Source organism: Nestor notabilis, unplaced genomic scaffold (genome assembly GCF_000696875.1).
Source record: "Nestor notabilis isolate BGI_N333 unplaced genomic scaffold, ASM69687v1 scaffold8543, whole genome shotgun sequence".
Taxonomy (NCBI): domain Eukaryota; kingdom Metazoa; phylum Chordata; class Aves; order Psittaciformes; family Psittacidae; genus Nestor; species Nestor notabilis.
The window spans coordinates 28,621-48,246 of NW_009922384.1; positions in this window are offsets into that span (position 1 = coordinate 28,621).

Sequence of the window (19,626 nt, forward strand, 5' to 3'; positions counted from 1 at the left end):
AGTTGGAGATACAGAAGTTTGAGGAAACAAGAGATAGTGACCCAGAAGCCTACAGAGTGGTACAAATCTAGTCTGGTTTGCCTACATATGCACCATCTTTTCTTAACCAGAAAGTAACCAGCATTATACTTACCCGTTCAGTTAGCAACACCCCTATCCAGCCACAAATGTCTTCCCTCTCTTTGTCACTGTGGGCACCTTAATCAAGGTGAGTGACGTCTACTTCCTCACAGTAACAATTTTGAGGGAACTTCTTGTGCAATTAAGTGGTACTTAACAGAAATATGGTAGGAGTCTGTGGATATGAGTAACCCTGCCACTGGTGACAGGGCAGCTGTGCCACATGCTGCTGGGTGTTGGGGATCAGGTATAAAATTAACAAACACTCTCTTCTAAACTGATGAATAGTCTCTGAGCACTTGAGATGCTTCTCTGCAAATTGTTTCTAAAATAGTGTCCAAAAATTGCCATAATTCTTATGCAACGTGAAGAAATCCTATAAGAGAAATAGTCTCAAATACCTAAGAAAATTGCTTGACCCAGGAAGCTAAAGAAAATGGCAATTTCTGGATTTTTTTCCACCGTATAAAGTATACATTCATACTTCTTCCCCCTAAATCTAACAGTTTACAAGCTTATAAAATTATTACTAAACTTTTATGAAATAAACCTAAATAAAACACACAGATTATTCACCAAGGATAATGAATTAAAGAAAAATAATAAACATCTATTTTGAAGTACACAACTGAACTAAAACCTTTGGTTTGTAGTCTTTGCATACACATAATAAAAGCATATATAAGGTAATCCAAGGCTACACAAACAGTTTTCAAGCATACCATAGCAAGAAACTGATTTTATATTTGAACAAATGGGATCAGACTGTAGAACCTTCACATAGTATGGTGAGTAGTTCACCACTAAAAACATGACTGCTGATAACATTAAATGCAAAAATAGGACAGACCTGGACTGGCTGATTTACTTATATTTTCACTGTAACAGATTTTCCTTTTTCCTACTTCATAGCACCCTGTCTCTGCATTATTAGGAATAACAGAATGCACTTTGTGCAGCTGAAAGCCTTACCTTACTTGAAGAAAGACTGCAGCTTTATGCTAATTGCAGCTTCATCACAGCACTAGTGTGGGGTGTTTTGTGGGGTTTTTTTCTTCCTCAAAAGCTTGATGTAAATCAGCAGAAATCATTCCAAAGGAAATGTGACTTTTTAAGCAACATTTTTAGGATTTGTGTAAAGCACACAGGACATGAAAAGAGATTTAAAACAGTAGGATATTACAATCTATCTATGGTCGAGTTGAAGTTTTCCTGTTTGGAGCTCATTTAAAAGAACTATGTTAATGAATCAGGATTTGACTTGTTGCATTTTCCTCATTTTCAAATCTGGCAACTAAAAATATTTACATAGTCAAATCTTCCATGGAATTTTTTTGAAGCTTTGAATTGTGTCGTATAAATACATGCCAACAGAGACCAACCTAGATATTTTCTTCTTTTATTTTTACAGCTACAATATAAATGAGTTCACTTCTCATTTATGAATTCTAGGATAAAACGTGCAGAAATGGAAAAAGCAAGTTAGCAAGATAGATTTTAGAACATATAAAGCATCCAGCAAGAGACAGATGCTCCTTTCCACCATTCTTTTCATCTTACAAGGGATTGTTAAGAATAATTTCTTTCAGTTTCCCCTGCCATCCATTTCTGTGTGGCTGACTTGCTCAAGTCTTTGTTAAACTGAGTAGCTCATCAAGAGGGTTATTTCTGTTCTACTTTCCTCGATGTGTAAGAGGAAGAAGATATTCAAAATGTGACAAAGTGAAAATAAGCTGCAGAATATTTTGCATTCTTACATATGATTAGACTCAAATGTCTGATGTAGCTCAATGAAGACAAGCACTATTTGAAACATTTTTCTAACTTCTTGTTATTTCTTTATGCCCACTCATCAAAAATAAGCACAGCTTACAGCACATATGCTACAAGAAAGAGCTATGAAAAAACCTAACAAACAAGAGGGAAGCTGGAATATTATGAAGTGAGCCCAGACAGTTTACACTTTCAAATACGGTCACCTATTGTTACAAGGCCAGTGAGAAGACACATGCAACACTACATTGCCTTTACTTCTTGCTGCCCAGCCTCTACTTGGACTTCACAGAGTAGGTCACAAACTCTGCAGGTCTGGGCTATTAAATTTGCTGACAAAGAGCCAGGACAGAATGAAAGACTATGTTCTACAATAAATTATTCTTGAATTAAATTTATTATGAAGTACTTTGATCCACTCAGCCAACCAATATTTCCATCTCCTCCTTTCAAAGCAGATACCTTGCTTAAAAGAGCACCCAAAGGCTAGAGCTACTGATTGATGGGAGAAATACTGCAAGTACAGAGGTATTTTCATGTAAATGTAGTAAAAGACTTCCTGGTGCTGTATAATTGCCCCATAAAACCTCCCTAAGTTTGATGCTTCAGTTTTCAAAGTGATTTTATACATTTTCTTCTATACAAATGGCATTATCTACAAGACATAAATGCTGAAGCAGATGCTTAAAAATGCTTACTTGTTCTGCAGATTTCACCGTAGTCAGAAATGCCTCCTGTCTCTCTAACAGCCAGCTTCAGAAGTAGTAGAATCACTCAAAATTAGAAATATGTTCAAGTACACTCACTGTTCAAATATTGCTCTACAAAGATGCCTGTTTAGTGTGTCCAAAAGAATCACAGAGGCTCTAACTACCTCTGGCTATTATTCATTTTCTCATGCTGTAGGGCCACTCCATCCCAGCCTCCCATCCTTAAAAATGCAGAAGTGTTAAGGTAGAATCATCGCCATTTTCCTGTACCAGGAAACTCAGTGTCTGTTATTTGAAAAATAAACCTTCAAAGACACTTTACATGCATTTACTCCAAAAATCTCAATGCATCTGAAGCTCAGGATCTGCACTGGCCAAGAATGAAAGTCACATAATGTGCTTCCTTAACAGAAAAAAGCCAAACCAAACCAAACCTGAAATAATCACTATGTTTGCAAATAAGGTTCCTCACCTTTGTGTTCTAGAAGGCTGGTATATGTAATTTCCTGAGACTTCAGCGTCAGAGAAGGCATGGGAAAGCAAATCAGGAATACAGAAAAGATAGGACTTCTAGTCCTGTGGCATGGTCACTGTGGCATGGACTTACCACTGTCTATCACCCTGTTACGTGGAACAGGAACCTGCTGGATCTACTCAGCCCAGAGGATGAAGCAGCAGCATTTGAATTATTCACTAGCATATGGTTTCACCACAGTGACTTTTTTCCCCCCTCCTGTTGGGCCTCTAGTAATTCAGATAACCACTAGGGCCAAGGTTTACCTTGTAAATGCAACACATATTTTCATCAGCTTCCCTTTTCTGAGCTCCTATTTTTCTTACCCTACACAATTATTTTGAGTGCACTTATAAAATAAAGCACAATCAAGAAAGAACATGTTATATTATAGCAGGGTTTTAGTAGTCAGTTTCTCATTATAATAATGCTCTTCTGTTACAGTGGTCAGAGCTATGACACATGACATATTTATGGTGGACACTGTTCAGCACATAGTCCTTTCCTGGCTCAATCATAGTATACTTTGTGTTCCTACATCTGAAAAGCTGATAACACATTTCCTGCAAAGAAAAATACGAATTATAAATTCTTTTCAACCTAAGCAACAGCAACCACACTATGGCCCAGATTCTTCTTTCTCACTGCTCTCAAGTAATTCCTGGGAAGCTTACTCTTAAGCAGAGAATAGAAGTATCAGGCTGCCCAGGTTCACAATAAAAATTTTTAAAATGCATAAAAGAAAGCTTATTTTTCCATCATAAAAGCTAAGCTGTCAGGCACCTGAGTTCATTCTCAGCACCCATCACCTGTTACATACTGAATTTTATATTTCCCTACCTTGACTCCTTATCTACCTAAGAAAAATTTGATAGAGATACAATGGTCGTAATCAGCATTCAGTTGACATTTCAGCAAGGACATACAAGGGCATATAGTGATAGGTTAAGAGGAAATGGCTTTAAACTGAAAGAGGAGAGATTTAGATTAGATATAAGGACTAATGTCTTCCCTGTGAGGGTGCTGAGGCACTGGCACAGGGTGCCCAGAGGAGCTGTGGCTGCCCCATCCCTGGCAGTGTTCAAGGCCAGGTTGGATGGGGTTTGGAGCAACTTGCTCTAGTGGAAGGTGTCCTTGGCCATGACAGGGGTTGGAACTGGATGAGCTTTAAGATCCCTTCCAACACAAATCATTGTAGGATTCTACGATTGTGTAGGTTTGGTATTACAAGCAAAGGGGCTGTCAGATAACAAGTGTGTCTGTTGCAATCCTAATGAATTTGCTCCTCTGGAATATGGAAAAATGGAACTACACAGACAAGGAAAAAAAATAATGAAGAAACAAGAATTTAAGAGTCACAAAATCTAACAATGTTAAAGTACACTGCTTCCATGAGAGGATATTCATTAACTTATTTTCCCATCCAACCAGTGATTTTTGTAATGCCAGTGCCTGCACCACAAAAGCAAAGGGAGATCAGACTTCCCACTATAGAAGTTTAATCTGAATGCTGAAATGCCATAGGTTGGGTCTGGATCCTGGGAATGCCTAGGCAATCAGCTTCCCTGTTCCTAACAGGTTCTCACATATGGTGCCTAGAGCCTGCATGAAATGGCTTCTCCATGGATTGCAGTGTCCCTAAACAATCCTAAGTGTCTATTCCAGCTCTCAATTTAACTTCGCCAAATAGGAGTCTTGGAATTCAGATAGTTCAGTTCACTTGGAAGGGTTGGCAGCTAAGGACAGAAACAGTGGTGTTTTTTCCCCCCTCACAAAATAACCTCATGGCCTCATTCATAAACCAGGAGAGCTGTAACAGAGTTCTACTCAGTGGAGAAAATCCATATATTTTGAAGGAGAGCATTAAGACATAATCATGGAATCATAGAATAGTTAGGGTTGGAAAAGACCTTAAGATCACCTAGTTCCAACCCCTCTGTCATGATAAGCAAGAGTTGGAGGTTCCTATCTAAGCTGTTGCAATGAATTAGAAAGGAACACAAGATTTAAATAACAGACCTAAATCACAGTGAGAAACCCACAACTGTTAGGAAATACATTATAAATGTAAGAACAGCAAAGGACTTTGGATGATTTAAAGTGAATTGAGGATTCTTATTGCAGAACATGCTAAACAAGGACCTGTCAGACATACGTACAAAAGTATATGCAAAGCTCAGGTCAGAGGCTTGAACTAGACAATCCCTTCAGCCTGTTTTTTCCTACAGTACTGTGATTTATAGTACCAGAAAGATAATGAAAAGCTCATGATTCTGTGAAGGAATGTACTGGTTTTTGGCTGCACTTCTCAACAGTGTACATCTCATTCATGATCCCTTAATTCAAAACACGTAAGCAACTCATGAGTAAAGGACCTACGTGCATATCTCTGAAACTGCATCCAGTAGATCATGCTACAGAATATCTTAAGCATTCATGAGAAACTCTGTGTACGTCCCATGAGAACTTCTTAGACCAAATGTACTAAACCTAGGTGCCTCCAGAATCCAGCAGTCTCAGAAATCAGGAAATCTGAATAACAATTTTGATCCTCTATCTTGTCATGGTATTTTAAGGTCCGTAATAACCATAAATGCAGTCTATTATACTTAAGATCAGGCATTCCCACATCATAAAACCCCAAAGAATCCATTACCTTGATCTGTAGCACAAAGCTATAATAGTGGGAATACTTTCCTCCTACAAGTGCAAGCAATCTAATTCAGTCTCTCTTTCTAATCAATCTTTACAAAGTTATTTATAACAAAGTCAACCAAATTATTTTAACCAGAATTAAATGATTCACCACAACTTGGTTTTTTTTCCATCTAGTAATACAATTCCGAATTGTTGCTGCTTTTACGAACACTTTTCAGCCTGCCATTAGACTGAGACACATTTCTCTGAAGTTGCTGAGTCTATTGCTCAGCATATATAACTAACAGTAGAAATAGAATATCATCACCCACATTCACTACCAACAAACTGAAAAATATTTAATCAATTGATCCTGACTCTTGATCTCCATTTCTTGCTATAGAACTAAGGAATTTGAGATCAAAAACATTGTGCAGAACATGTAGGCACTTACAGCAATGAAGACGTAAGCTTGCATTCATACATTGTATTTGAATGAAAATACAATACCGTATTTTCTGTGATAAAAAAGAAATGTGCTTATGACTAAGTGGACTGCTACACTAGGAAATATAACTGTGTATTGGGTCACTGTACAATCATTCATGACTAGTGATATCTTGCCACATACATGCTCAAGACAGGTTTCAAATGTAGTTACTTCAAATTAGTATGTGCTTATGTTTCCTCAAGAATGGATTAAAGATCATAATATAGAAACATAGAGAAGTTTTAATGCTGTTCCTTTAGTCAAACAGAACTGTACTCAAGGACCTTCAGTTAGTGGTTTGGATTAAAGATGGTGAAAGCAAAACATTCAAAGGCTATTGAAAGCTTTGCAATGCCAAGTTCAATTATACTTGAAATGTTCCCATATAAAAAAGACAATACTTTAAAATGAAATGTCTAAGGATAATAAAAATACAAGGAGACAGAGAAAACACGGGTTTGTGTTCTGAAAAAATAGTGTAGTATTGAAGAATGAAGTTCTATAGGTATATGAGAACATTTGGGAGATGAAAACCCCACAAAGATAGCTAAACACATTAGTCACTGGCTTTAGATGCTGCATATGCCTAAGGCAAGTATTCAGTTCTTTTCTTACACAATATTTTCCCAGTGTACCAGACATTAAAACCCACCCACTTGAATGTCTTCAGTCTTGTATCTTCCCTTTCCATTGATCTTAAAATCTGTCCTGAATTTCTACATTTTCAATTTGCTTAATGATAGGTTTTCTCAAAACAGCTTTTTCATCCGCATGAATAGCCTGAGATTAATTTTTTGTCAGATATTGTTTAAATCCACAACTAATTTGCCACTGAATTTAATGTAGAAATAATATTGTGCCCACCACACGCAGCTATATACCCAAGACCCCCTATATTTACACATACTTTAATCATAAGTGCTGTGGTTGCCTTGGGTTGATTAGAGGAATAGAAACCTGAGTACCAGAAGGAAAGATAAAATTAGAGTTAATGATCCAATTTGTGCTTCCACGTACACCTCTATAAATCAAGAGTAATTCCACTGACTCAAATGGAATAACTAGGAACAAGATCTGCTAAATGCTTCTGAGACAGACAAAGTAATAGAGTTACTTATAACCTTCTCCAGAGACACCTCCTGATCCAAGATATGTCACTGGATTTGTTTGCACAAGTACCAGTCAGCTTTACTTCTTCACACATTTGCCAAGGTTTTTAAAAGTAATAAAGAAACCCAAGCACAAAGAGCTGTTCCATGTCTATTTGAAGCAGGCAACTGGAGAAATTTAACAGATCTGATGAATTATCAAGTAAGCAGTTTAAAGAATATAAAAACATTTAAGATACTAAACAACTTCTTTGCTCAGATCTCTCCAAGTACTAAGACATTAGATGGAGGATTCCAGATGACCAACACATTCTACTGATATGCAAATTACAAAGGTAGGCAGTGTGTTACCTTTTCCTAACTAACATTTCCAGGCCAGATACTCAGCTTCCTTCTTTACTGATTTTGTTGGTTAATCAGTAATTCTACCAGCATGAGAGAGGCATCTCCATGTTGCCTCTGGTAAGGATTGATTCCTACGGGTTTGTGTTATTTAGAAAACTGTGCATACACACTGAACATTTAAATCAAGTTTCCTCTTGATGCTAGAAAAAGCACTAAACAACTTTGAAACTCTTTAGATTACAAAAGGAAGGGGAAAATAATTATATTAATCTTTGAAAGAAACAAAATTTACTACAGGTTACAATGTATTTCAAAATTGTCAGTCACAAATTGCATCAGCAAAACCAACCACAACCAGGATGCCTCTCAATATAGTCTTTAGTTCCGCTTCCATAAATCTTCTGTTTCTCTCATCACAATTTGAGACTTGAACATCAATCTTTAACAAAGCAAGTAACTAAATTACTCCTACCTGGTATAGCTGGTAAGACTCCAGACTGTAATACTGCTGTTCCCTAAAGAAAACAGAAAATTTTAGAATGAAAAATCTTCTCAAGAAATAGAAAAAAACCTTCAAGAAATATAGGAAGAATGACAGAGAAATCACTTCACCATCACAAAAGCTTAACAAGTGGGTTTAAAATCCAGAACAGACAAAAAGCTGCTCGGACCTGAAGGTGTTCAAAACATGCACAAATTACCAGACCTTTGTGTACCTTAGCAAAGGCTACCTAACTTGGCTTCAGATACACTGGAAAAACTACAGCAGGCATGGTGAACCTTAGAACTATTTAATCAGTTCTGAATTGAACAGCAAAAAGTAAGAAAATCTCATATTCTGAGGAGATAATATCAACTTGGAGTAACAGGGTTAACAGGCGTATATTAAGGCCATGCCTATATTGCTTAAAATGGTAGGTGCTGTAGGCAGACTGCATCCTGGTGTACTTCCAAGACAGCTCCATAAAACCAGCATAGAGGTTATATTGACTTCAGGCTGCCTACAAATCCTACCTGCGACATGAAGGTCTTTTTCTAGAAAAGCTTTTTGCCAATCTCAGATGTTTGCCATTGTTTGTACCATGGTTATACAATGACATCAAAGCAGTCAGGCACAGAGTACCAGTGTCCATTCACACTTAAGAGTAAGTTCCAAAACATGCTTGCAGACCAGGTTTCTCCCCAGCTATACTATCTATGTCATTCAAAGCTGATCTGGAGGATACTCTGGCGCTCCCATCTCCAGATGGTATCAAGGCTGCTCCTGCATGGCAACATCAAGATAGGCTGTGAAGTCAGTCTGGTCTGCCAAAGATATCTACCACTTTGCCAAAGAGATCTCTTTTACTTCTGCAATCTGGGTGAGAAGAGTTCATCATCATGATTCATTCTCTTTTACAAATAAATGTGTTTTCTGGGCTTTGAAGTGAAAAATATTACATACTTCTTGGAGCTAAGAAATAACACTGTTTAATTCCAGAGCAATGAAAGTACATTTCATATTGACACCTGACAGTAATTGTCTTCACCTAAATACACAGATTGTGACCTGTGATAACTCTTAGTTTGCTTTCTTACAAAGTGGTGATGTTTCAGACACACATAAAACTTTACATATACATTACATATATCTTCCCCCTATATAGGCACTGCATTGACTTCCCAAAATTCTTCAATAGCAAACAAAATATTTATTATGTATGCAGAATTTCAAGCCATATTAATTCCTGCACATTTTCTTAAGAAAGAGAAAAAACATCCCACAGCATTTAAAAAAGAGCATTTTATTAATTTAACCATAGTGGATGTTATTTGTTTCTATAGTTACTGTGTGCCACCACAGAAGTCACTGCTTTATTTTGGGGAATATGCAGAAGTATCTGCACAGATAGGGGACTTTAGAGTATATTATAAACAGAATTCTGCATATTTTGCTAAAAATATTTTTCCATTACAATAGAATTTTGATACTTTTTTTGTTATTTAAAGCAGACTTGAAAATTATTTTTTTTTTCCTGTCACCAGTAACATATTAGGGGTTTACTAACACAGAACACTAAAAAACTGTTTCCCTGACTTTGGTTATATCTGTGGATCTATAGCAGATTATGAAGGTAGCAGCTGCTAGCTTACTTAATGGAATAGGAAGAAGCAGACTGCAGTGTTGAAATGCATGAAAATCAAATCTTGCTAATAAGAAAGAATCTCACAACTTTCTGGTAACTTTTTTGCCTTTAAAAACAAAGCTTTTCTTTGGTGGAGTAACTTGTGGGGTTTGTGGGGAACAGTTTCTTAGTTCAGAAAATCAGTCGAAAATTGGTTTTCAAAGGGAAAATATTATCTTTATCTTTCTCACCTTTGCCCCTAGATTCATTAGTCTGCACAGCCCTGCTGTCATTCAGGGCATGGGCCTGATGCATGAAAACTAGATAGCAAGCTGGAAAAATATTTTTAACTTTCTTTCCATAAATGCGTTAACACATCACAGTATCCTAAATTATGGCAAAGACTTGGGTAGAAATCAAGGATAGAAAGCTGACAACCTGAAAGGAGAATGAAAGTTTTCTGAAGAAAGAATAGCATTTTGGTTCTTTATTTATACATTATCTCTCAGAGACAAGTCCTCTTTCATCATCATAGATGTTAAGAGCAACAATAACAGGAAGAAACAAAGAATAAACTGAATATTTTTATGATTAGTTTTCTTCTCGCCATATAGCAAAGTTGTTCTTTGCAAAATAGTTCCTACTTGCTATACAGCTCAGCTCCCCCTCTGAATTCAAGTTAACTATTTGATTTACTTGCAAACTGAGTTTTGCCGTTTTGCCCTCCACTCGGTGTTTCACAAGTACAGCAGTTCTGCAAGAATGAGGATTAAAAAGTCAGCAATGCCAAACGGCTAAAAACATTTCAGTTGCAGAAATATTTTTTTGGTGGTGTGCTTCTTAATGCAACTTAAAATAAATCAGTGGGACATTCTGTCCTGTGAGAATGAGAATTCAAGCCATCATTTGTCTTTTTTCCTGTGTATGCTACATGACATGGAAATAACTGGAAATTAAAGAGTTATAATTTTGTTAACGTAGGTACAGATTGTTCAAAACTGGAGTCTTATTTCATGCCTGGAACACGTCGCTCTTACAAAATAAATTCCTACAAGTTTTTCATAAAAATGCACAAAACAGATGAGAAAATTTATAAAGGCTAGACCTAACATCAAATAAATGTACTTTAAAAATCATTATTGGAAGGTTGGATTATACTTAACAAAGATGCAAACACGCAAATAAGTTAGATATGTGAAATTACATCAGATGTGGAACTGATAAAATATCATTAAATTATAGGGAACAGGTGAAAAAAACAAGTAAGGGAAGAATCAGATGTGATTAAAAATCTGCGTCTCAGATAATAACAAAAATAAAACCAGTCTTTTATTATAAAGTGGCTTTTCCAATCTACAAGATTGTTGTCTTCATTTCCATTTCAGTGTATCATATTCTATTGTTTCTGCAGGCCTCCTGCTGCAATCCTCTAAGGCAGAGACTTCTCCAGCTTACAGCAGCTACCACTAAGGCAACTCACTAGAAAGAATGGTATCAAGACTTAAAAGCTATCTTTTTAAATTCTACAAAACTCAGGCAAAACATGCTTTTGTCTGTAGGAGAAACTTTTACAATTATTATGGCATCATGTACAAATGGAAATGAATGGTTTTCAAATGCTAAGTATAATACATATCTCAACCTACCATATGATTACACAAAAGAAGAAAAGGGGTAAGTGACCTCATGCAAATAATACACTTTTGTTATGCCTGCTATGATATTATGACAATAACTAACTGAGCATCTAAATCCTGCATATATCATAATATTACTATTGTTAACGTCTATTAAGTTAAATATAGTTTAAAGTAGATTCTTTTATCTCTGATGCAAGAGCTGAGTGCTGAAGTATGTGATACATGGTTGTTAGTTCAAACAACCTCATCACTACAACACCCACAGTAAATGGATACGTACCTCTTGTATATCACACATCATGAACTACATGTCCAGGGCTATTTTAACTCTGGTAGTGATCAGGCTGCTGCCAGATGACATTCATTTATGTTCTGCTTCCAAATATTTTAGGTATGGTTCAATGATAGATGTTAGGAGAACCCACTAGTTTGATATGCTGGATCATTATTCATAGTTTAGCTCTGTTGCCCTAAACAGCTAAACAGAATCTAAGCCTTGGCATTTATTTCTGTGTGTGGAAACAACCATCATAGTACATAACCCTTTTCACAATCAAAATAGGATTTTTTTTTCCTTGTGTGTATTTGGTATATCTTTTTCCTTCTCTCCTTTTTTTTTTCTTTTAAAGTTTCATTTTATTGCAAAGTTGCATTAATGTAATTCATTCATTTAATGAAATATATGACTTACCAAATCAGCTCTCTTTTTGGAACATTACCAGAAACAAATACTGTCCCATATAAAGAGATATTAAAAGCAGTATGCCTACTTTTCTCTATACACTCAAATCACTTTCCAAGCACTGCATAGACAATCTTGTTCCACAGATGCTAAGAGTTTAAGTCTTAGGACACGAGATTAGTCCCACAGTCCCAGTATAAGCTCCACAGCAAGGATCGAAGATACTGTACAGCACAATTTCCTATTTTTGCCAGATTCATAGTGGGAAGAGGCCTTACAACTGCTTTGTAAGCTTACTTCCACAGTGTAAGAAAGAGCCAGGAGCTTATGAGTCAGATGGACAGAAAAGAAATAAAGAAAATATTATCTTAAACCTAATCCCTCCCATTACTGACTTTAAGGGTAGGAACTGATAGATAATTGTTCCAGATAAAGCATGTATTTTTAAAGAAAGAAAACATTTTTGTTTCATATTTTTCCTCCTAAAAAGGAGGAAACCACACTTCCAAGAAAAAATAGATCAGCTCCTGTAGATTGCAATGCTGAGCTGGGCTCCATCATCACTGGCAAGAGGAATGAGATGCCATTTGCCTGATAACTGTCAACATTTCAGACACACCTCATCAGTCACAGCTGATGTAATTCCCTTTGTGTATCTTTAGAAATAAAGCTTTTCTTTCAGCTCATCTAAGTTTGCCAGCTTTTTATAGCTCCATTATTCTGAACCTAGTAAGAATTGGAGTTCTCGGTACAGGAAAGACATGGACCTGTTGGAACAAGACCAGAGGAGGACCACAAAAGTGATCAGAGGAACAGACAGGGTGAGATAGTTGGGCTTTTTCAGCCTGAAGAAGAGAAGACTCCAGGGAGATCTTATTGCAGCCTTTCAGCACTTAAAAGGGGCCTATGAGAAAGATGGGGACAGACTTTTTAGCAGGGCCTGTAACAGCAGTACAAGGGGTGATGGTTTTAAACTAAAAGAGGGGAGATTCCGACTCAGTATAAGAAATGTACTTTTCTTTTACAATGGGGGTGGTGAGGCACTGGAAAAGGTTGCCCAAATCTGGCAGTAGATGCGCCATCTCTGGAAGTTCAAGGCCAGGTTGGACAGAGCCTTGAGCAATCTGATCTAGTGGAAGATATCCCTGCCTGTGGCAGGAGGGTTGGACTAGATGACATTTAAAAGTCCCTTTTAACCCAAATGTTTCTATCATTCTATGATTTTTAGATGCCATTTGCTTTAGTCTAAACACATGTGTGAAATTTTGCCGTGGTCTGGGTCTTCGGATTGGAACAAGAAAGGCCTAACACAAATAAGCAGCTCTTCTTGTTATGAAAGAGCAATTCATACTCAAAAATAGAAGCAACTACTTACACGGTGGGATTTTTATTCGGCAAATAAAAAATGAACTCATAAACAGAGAGGCTGGATTGCAACATTGGTCAGCTGCTTGATTTGCATGGAGAATATGATCCTGATTTTTTTTCTCTCCCTTTATTTTCAAGCTGTGCAGCATATTGTGGAGATATTGTGCAGTATCAAGGCCATGCAAAACATCCAGCTTTTCAAGAGAAAAACACCAAAATCATGACATAAAGTCCAGAGGACAGCCCCTAAAAAGCAGAAACTGTGAAGCAGACTTCAATAACAATGAAGAAACACTCTCATGTCTGCCGCATATAGGTGGTGGCCCTTCCTCACAAGCTCTCAGACTGCTTCACATAGTTTGCACATAGAGGAAGGCAACAGATTATGGTTACTTTATATGGTTTATGAAAATAATGTCTTGAACTGCCAGAGGCTTCACAAAGGAGCAAAAGACTAAAGAAGCAAAGGACTCCATGGGAAATCCCAAATAAAGATTTTGAGATCAGCATCACAAAAATTAAAGCATCAATTGCTTTTAGAAAATGGAAAAATCTTGAACCTGTCTGTAGCTCTGCAAAGCTCAAGTGTTTCAGCAAAAGAAAACAGTCCCTAATGAAACTGATAGTCAAGGTACTTTCCTCATAAGGATTAAAGATTATGAGTTCTTTTTTGAAGCGAATCATCAGAAAAGTTCAAATTCAGCCTGGAATTCTCAGGCTGCCACAGGGGTGAAAAAGTTCCCAGGAAAGATTGATAAATACAGATACATAGAGCAGCCTTTAGAGGTCATCTGCTTTGACAGGCTGTTTTACAACACCTAGCAGTTGATCAGGTTCTGAACAAAATACATGAAAGTATTAAACTCTACAATCCTTCATAACCACTCCAAATGAGACAAACTCCTGTCCATGGCATGCCTCAGGTAGAGGGCTCCAGTTTCAGCCACAAACCTCTGATTACTCAGCTTCATGTGTCACAAGCCAACTGTCAGCTTACAGAAAGATTGCTGAAGTCAGTTCAGAAATATCTCAGTTTGCTCAGCCAAGCCCCAACCAACGTCAGCTATTTTCTGAAGCATGAAGCTGGCAATTTCAGTGGCACTGGCAAGCCATGCTCAGTGTCACATTAAAATACAACTTCTAAAACCTGTGGGATAATCACAGCTCAATTTATCTGCAAGTTACAGGTGTTGTTTAAAAACCAAGAGATTAGAAAGAACCAAAGAATTGTTTAGTTCTAGTCCAGATTTGTGTACCCATCTGGTCTCTCTCATGTTTTTACAGAGGAGCTCTTCAGCTGTGACTCTGATATGCATCTGTTGAGAGGAGCCTTCTGCTCCCTGCTGTGGGCTTCCCAGTCACCCACAGTCACGAGCCATTTGTCACCCAATCCAGAGTGTGACCATTAGCTTCAAAACTGACATGCCTTACCTTCAGCATACTCTGAAACTGTCTGTGGAGGGAGAGAAAGAAAAGCTGGGCTGAGTTCTCTGCCATAGGTAGCACAAAAGTCAGTACCTGGACCCAGCTGCCCAGCCTCCAGCCTGACATAAAAGCCACCCCCAGTTGCCAGCTAGCTCCAACAGCCCTGAAATTCAGGTTGTAGGAGTTGCGATGCTACAGGTTCAAATTTCAAGCTCTGCTACTGATAATATATTGGCATGGGGAAGCTGACACAGCAACAAGGCACATGATTTGCTCTTGTCTTTTGCCTTTCAAAAACAGACATAGAATTACTGCATACCAGAATCACACTGGGATTATGCTGAACAACTGGACTGTAATGCAATTACATGGTCACATATCATTTTTTTCCACAGGACATCTGCCTCATTCACTGCACAAGAGGGACACATATGTGGGTAAAATCAAGATGGCACGAGCAACTGTAAATCTGTCAATTCCTTAACAGCAAGGGGCTTAGCTTTTCAACCTGAATAATATCCTTTTAACATCACGTACATATGTCCTTATGTACAAAAGTATTCAGATAGAATTCTAGAGGAAGCAGTTATGGAATACCACCCAATGCATATAAAATACCTGGTGTAAACACACCAGTTTATTTATGTCCGTTTCCAGGCACTACAACAAGTGAAGTTTCCATACCTGCTAGACAGAAAACAGAGTCAAAAGAACATACCACAAAGCCCGGAGCAATAACACTCACTCCAAGTGGATAGCAAAGTCTGAAGGCACACACTACCAAACCATCATAAACTGTCCCAACACCAATATCAGCTAGACAGCTTGTGGTTACAGGGAAATGCCCCAAACCACAACAACTTTAGAAACATAAATAAAAAAGGCATACTGTCACCTCCCTCAAACACAGATATGGGGGTTTTCTTACATTTTCTGAAATTAATTTCATATGGTTTGGGTTTCTCATGATTCTTCAAAAAATTGGTATGATGGTTCCAAGTTAAACAAAACTGCTAAATACTTCTGTGAACTTGAGAGTCTGCCCTACTTAACCACAGGTAAAAATCAGAAGCATTGATTTCTATAGGGGTAGCAATTCATCATTTCATGGGGGTTTTGTAAGGACACATACAGTGACAAGCTGCAGAGAGAGATACTGCAGTAGCAAACCCTCTAAGTAGATCTGTATAAGCAACTCAGATGAAAAGGTGGATACTAATGATAATATCACCTAAGCTTCCTGAAAGACATCACAGCACAAAGACACTGGAGCATGATCAGAACACATTTCACTCCCGGTTCATGATACAGGAGGGCTTTCATAGCAGGTGCCAGGACTAGGTTGAGGAATTCAGCCAGTCAGAAGAATGGCTATGCCAAACATAGCAAATTACCTCCAAAACCAATTTTAATTCAATTTATATAATAAACATGGCCAGAATCATGCAAGAGTTAGAAGGCACGAACTGAAAATTAATAAAAAATAAAAGCACCATATGCAAATGTCATAAGGTATATTCATCAAACTTGACAATTGGGGCACAGCATCTGATTTCATAACACACAACTCTGATCAAATACAACAATGAATTGATGCTAGCTACATAATAAAGTGTATTAAGATCACTCTTCACTGCCTCATCTTTCACCAGATCACAATCTGGTGATCTCATAACAATCATTCTGCCATTCAGGACATGAAAGACTTCTTACACAATTGCTCTTAAAATAAACTATCAAATACTCAGCTCAGAAATTATAACTTCTTTTTCTCCATTGTGAGGTCTGAGATCCAATGCAGATACCCCTGATATAATTTAAACTTCAGTATATCATATATTCTTAGGGCCAAAATAAAGATGGCCAATTCTTCCAGGTAATAAGAATCAGCTACATTATTCCCCTTATCTCCTCAGCTGAGCTGTCCTAATATACAGTAGTGGAAGATAAGTTCTGAAATTTTATGAAAAGGAACAGTTTTTAATTTAAGCATAAGACACCCATCAAATTTTCTGATTCAAAATAGTGTTGTCAACTTTTTAGAGATGTTTTCATAACAACATCACATTCCCTTTTCCCCTTTTCAGAGCCTTGTTAGCTTAGGCTCCTGTTAGATTAACCTCTTCTCCTAAGCTATATATATAGAAACTCCTGCTGTAATGCTTAAGCAAAAGAGTTTAAACACACATTTGTCCTGACTGTTGTAGGTTAAAAAAAAGCACCCATAGCATTGCTTTAACCATTCTATGATTCTATGATTCACATTTTCACAGGTGAATATGAGTGCTGCTGTTCAGAATGCAGCTGGCTAATAGTATATACAGTAGCTTTATCCATGCAAAAAGACAGATGTGTTTCTCTTTACCAGGCCTTTATCAATAGATAGACATTTATGAACAATAAAATCAACATTAATTATAATAGGTGATATATCTGCATTCTTACAGAAAGATAGTAAAGCTACAAGGCATCTGTGCCAACAGCTGTATTTTAACATGAAAAGAAGATTATTTTAAACTGAATTCTGTTCTGATAATTGAGGGGAAAACATCTTTCCTATTTACGCCAAAAAATCTTTTTCTTTCCTTTTTTAATAGAGACTGTCGTATTGAGCAATTGGAAAAAAAAGCAATGTACACAAAGTCAAAGAGGCTTCAATTCCGTGTATTCTAGTTTATATTTCATATATTCCAATTTCCAACAGGGGGTAGCATTACACCACTACAAGAATATTTGATATTTGAAATACACTCAGTTTCCCCACATTTGCTAGTCTGCACTGCCTTGTACAATAGATCCACTAATTTTCACTCATTCTGCACTAAGCAAAAACCACTGAAGGCAGAGACTCCAGCAAAACTACCACGCCACTGAAAATAAGGCTTGGAAGGGGCCCAAACAGGTATGAGAACCCCAGGCTTGGTTCTACCATAGAGATAACAAGCATTGTAGTGTTTCCATCTCACTCTTCTTGCTCAGCATGTAGAGGAAACAGGGAGAGGCAAGGTTCACACAGATCGAATGCAGCATCTCACATGATCCATTTTTTTTCCTGTTTTAAAGTTCACAAGGCTAACTGTGCCACCACTGAGCATCTCAATACTGCAGAAATACCTGTGAAATTAGGAGGACTTCACAAGTGGACAATGTTTTTTTTACATTTTCTTAGAACAGTGCATCCCAGTAGAAACAAGAGTTCTGCTGCAGCAGGAGCATTAGCCTACTTCAAGATTTTAGAAGTCAATACAGGAGTACTGTTTAGCATGAAGCTTGGAGGGACTAAACATAAATGGAACGGACAATCATTAACAGAGACATGTAAGTACACATGTTCTCAAAGAGATTCAGACAGCCTTGCTCTCCTGATTAGCAAAGGAGCAATTTATGTCAAATTTACACCAGAAGAGACGTGTAAGACAAAAAGCCCAATAATCCATCCATTTCTTGACACTGAGACATTTCTTCTCTGATGGGGAAAGGGGATGAGCTTTGACCAATGTGCACAAGAGATATTTTACACTTTTCTGTGAAAAATTGCGCTTATGCCACTGTACTGATGAATATACCAATATCACAACTGTTCTTGTCAAAAAGTTTCCAATTAACAGAAAATTAATAACAGTAGTTATACAAAAGTGCATAAAGTATCCCTGTATTTCTGTTGAAATAGCATATACTTGAGTAAAATCAAGTTTTCTGCTTGCAGCAAGATTTAAAGTCCAAGTCATCTATTCAGGAAGAAAGGGGATTCTTTTCTGCAAATAGCTGAACTACAGCTACAGTGACAAGCAGTAAATGGTGAATGGCTCAAATGTGAAATATTTCAGAAGCTGGTAAAATGAAATCTCAGCTATTAGAAACAAATTAAACCTACCTCTACAGATTCTTAGAGATGGAAAAAGTTTATGTTAAGCTGTAATTACAATTTTGAAACATTCACATAGGGACTGCCCTAAGAAAAGTCTTTCCCTTCTTCTACTTCCCCCAAGGAACCTTGTTCCACAGTGTGAGCTTAGCTTCTGCTTGCACTAAAAATACACTTGGGCCTGTTTTGTAGCCAATGGAGCTATGCCAACTTACATTAGACTAGTTATTTGATTCCTTCCTTCCAGCCCATTCCACATAAAGACATGAAGAAAAGAATCCTTGTTATAACCTGCGCATCCTGTTCCACACACAGAGAGAATTAGAGTGGACTAAATTATGAGCCTATGAAGAATAAAAACCAAAGCCTTGCAATATGATCTTCACATTCATTTTCCTTTTTCAACTTCACATTTACAGCTATGGTTAGTCAACTTCTCCCAGAAAAAAATTATTAACAAGATAATCAATGAGCATAATTAGAAAGAAATGGGTGGAACTAGAAGGACAGATAAGGGAAAGAAAGCTCAAAATAGTAAAATTAAGACAAGTGTTTTCCTTTGTCCCCAGCCCATCACTGAAATTATGGTTTGTCAAAGGTAATGAAACTATAATTAAGCTGCACAGCTTAAAGGATACAGATACTTAACTATGCATGGGGGCTGTTCACAGGCTTCTCCTGTATCAGAGAGCACTGCTATATATTATTAGGTATAATTATTTCTGTAGTTTTCCAAAGCTTTCTATAGTCGTTATCTCCATAGCACATGTGTTCTGCTTGACTTTATGTCTTAAGGAATGAGATGAATTGGCAAAGTTCATCTGGAAACATCTTCCTCATGCT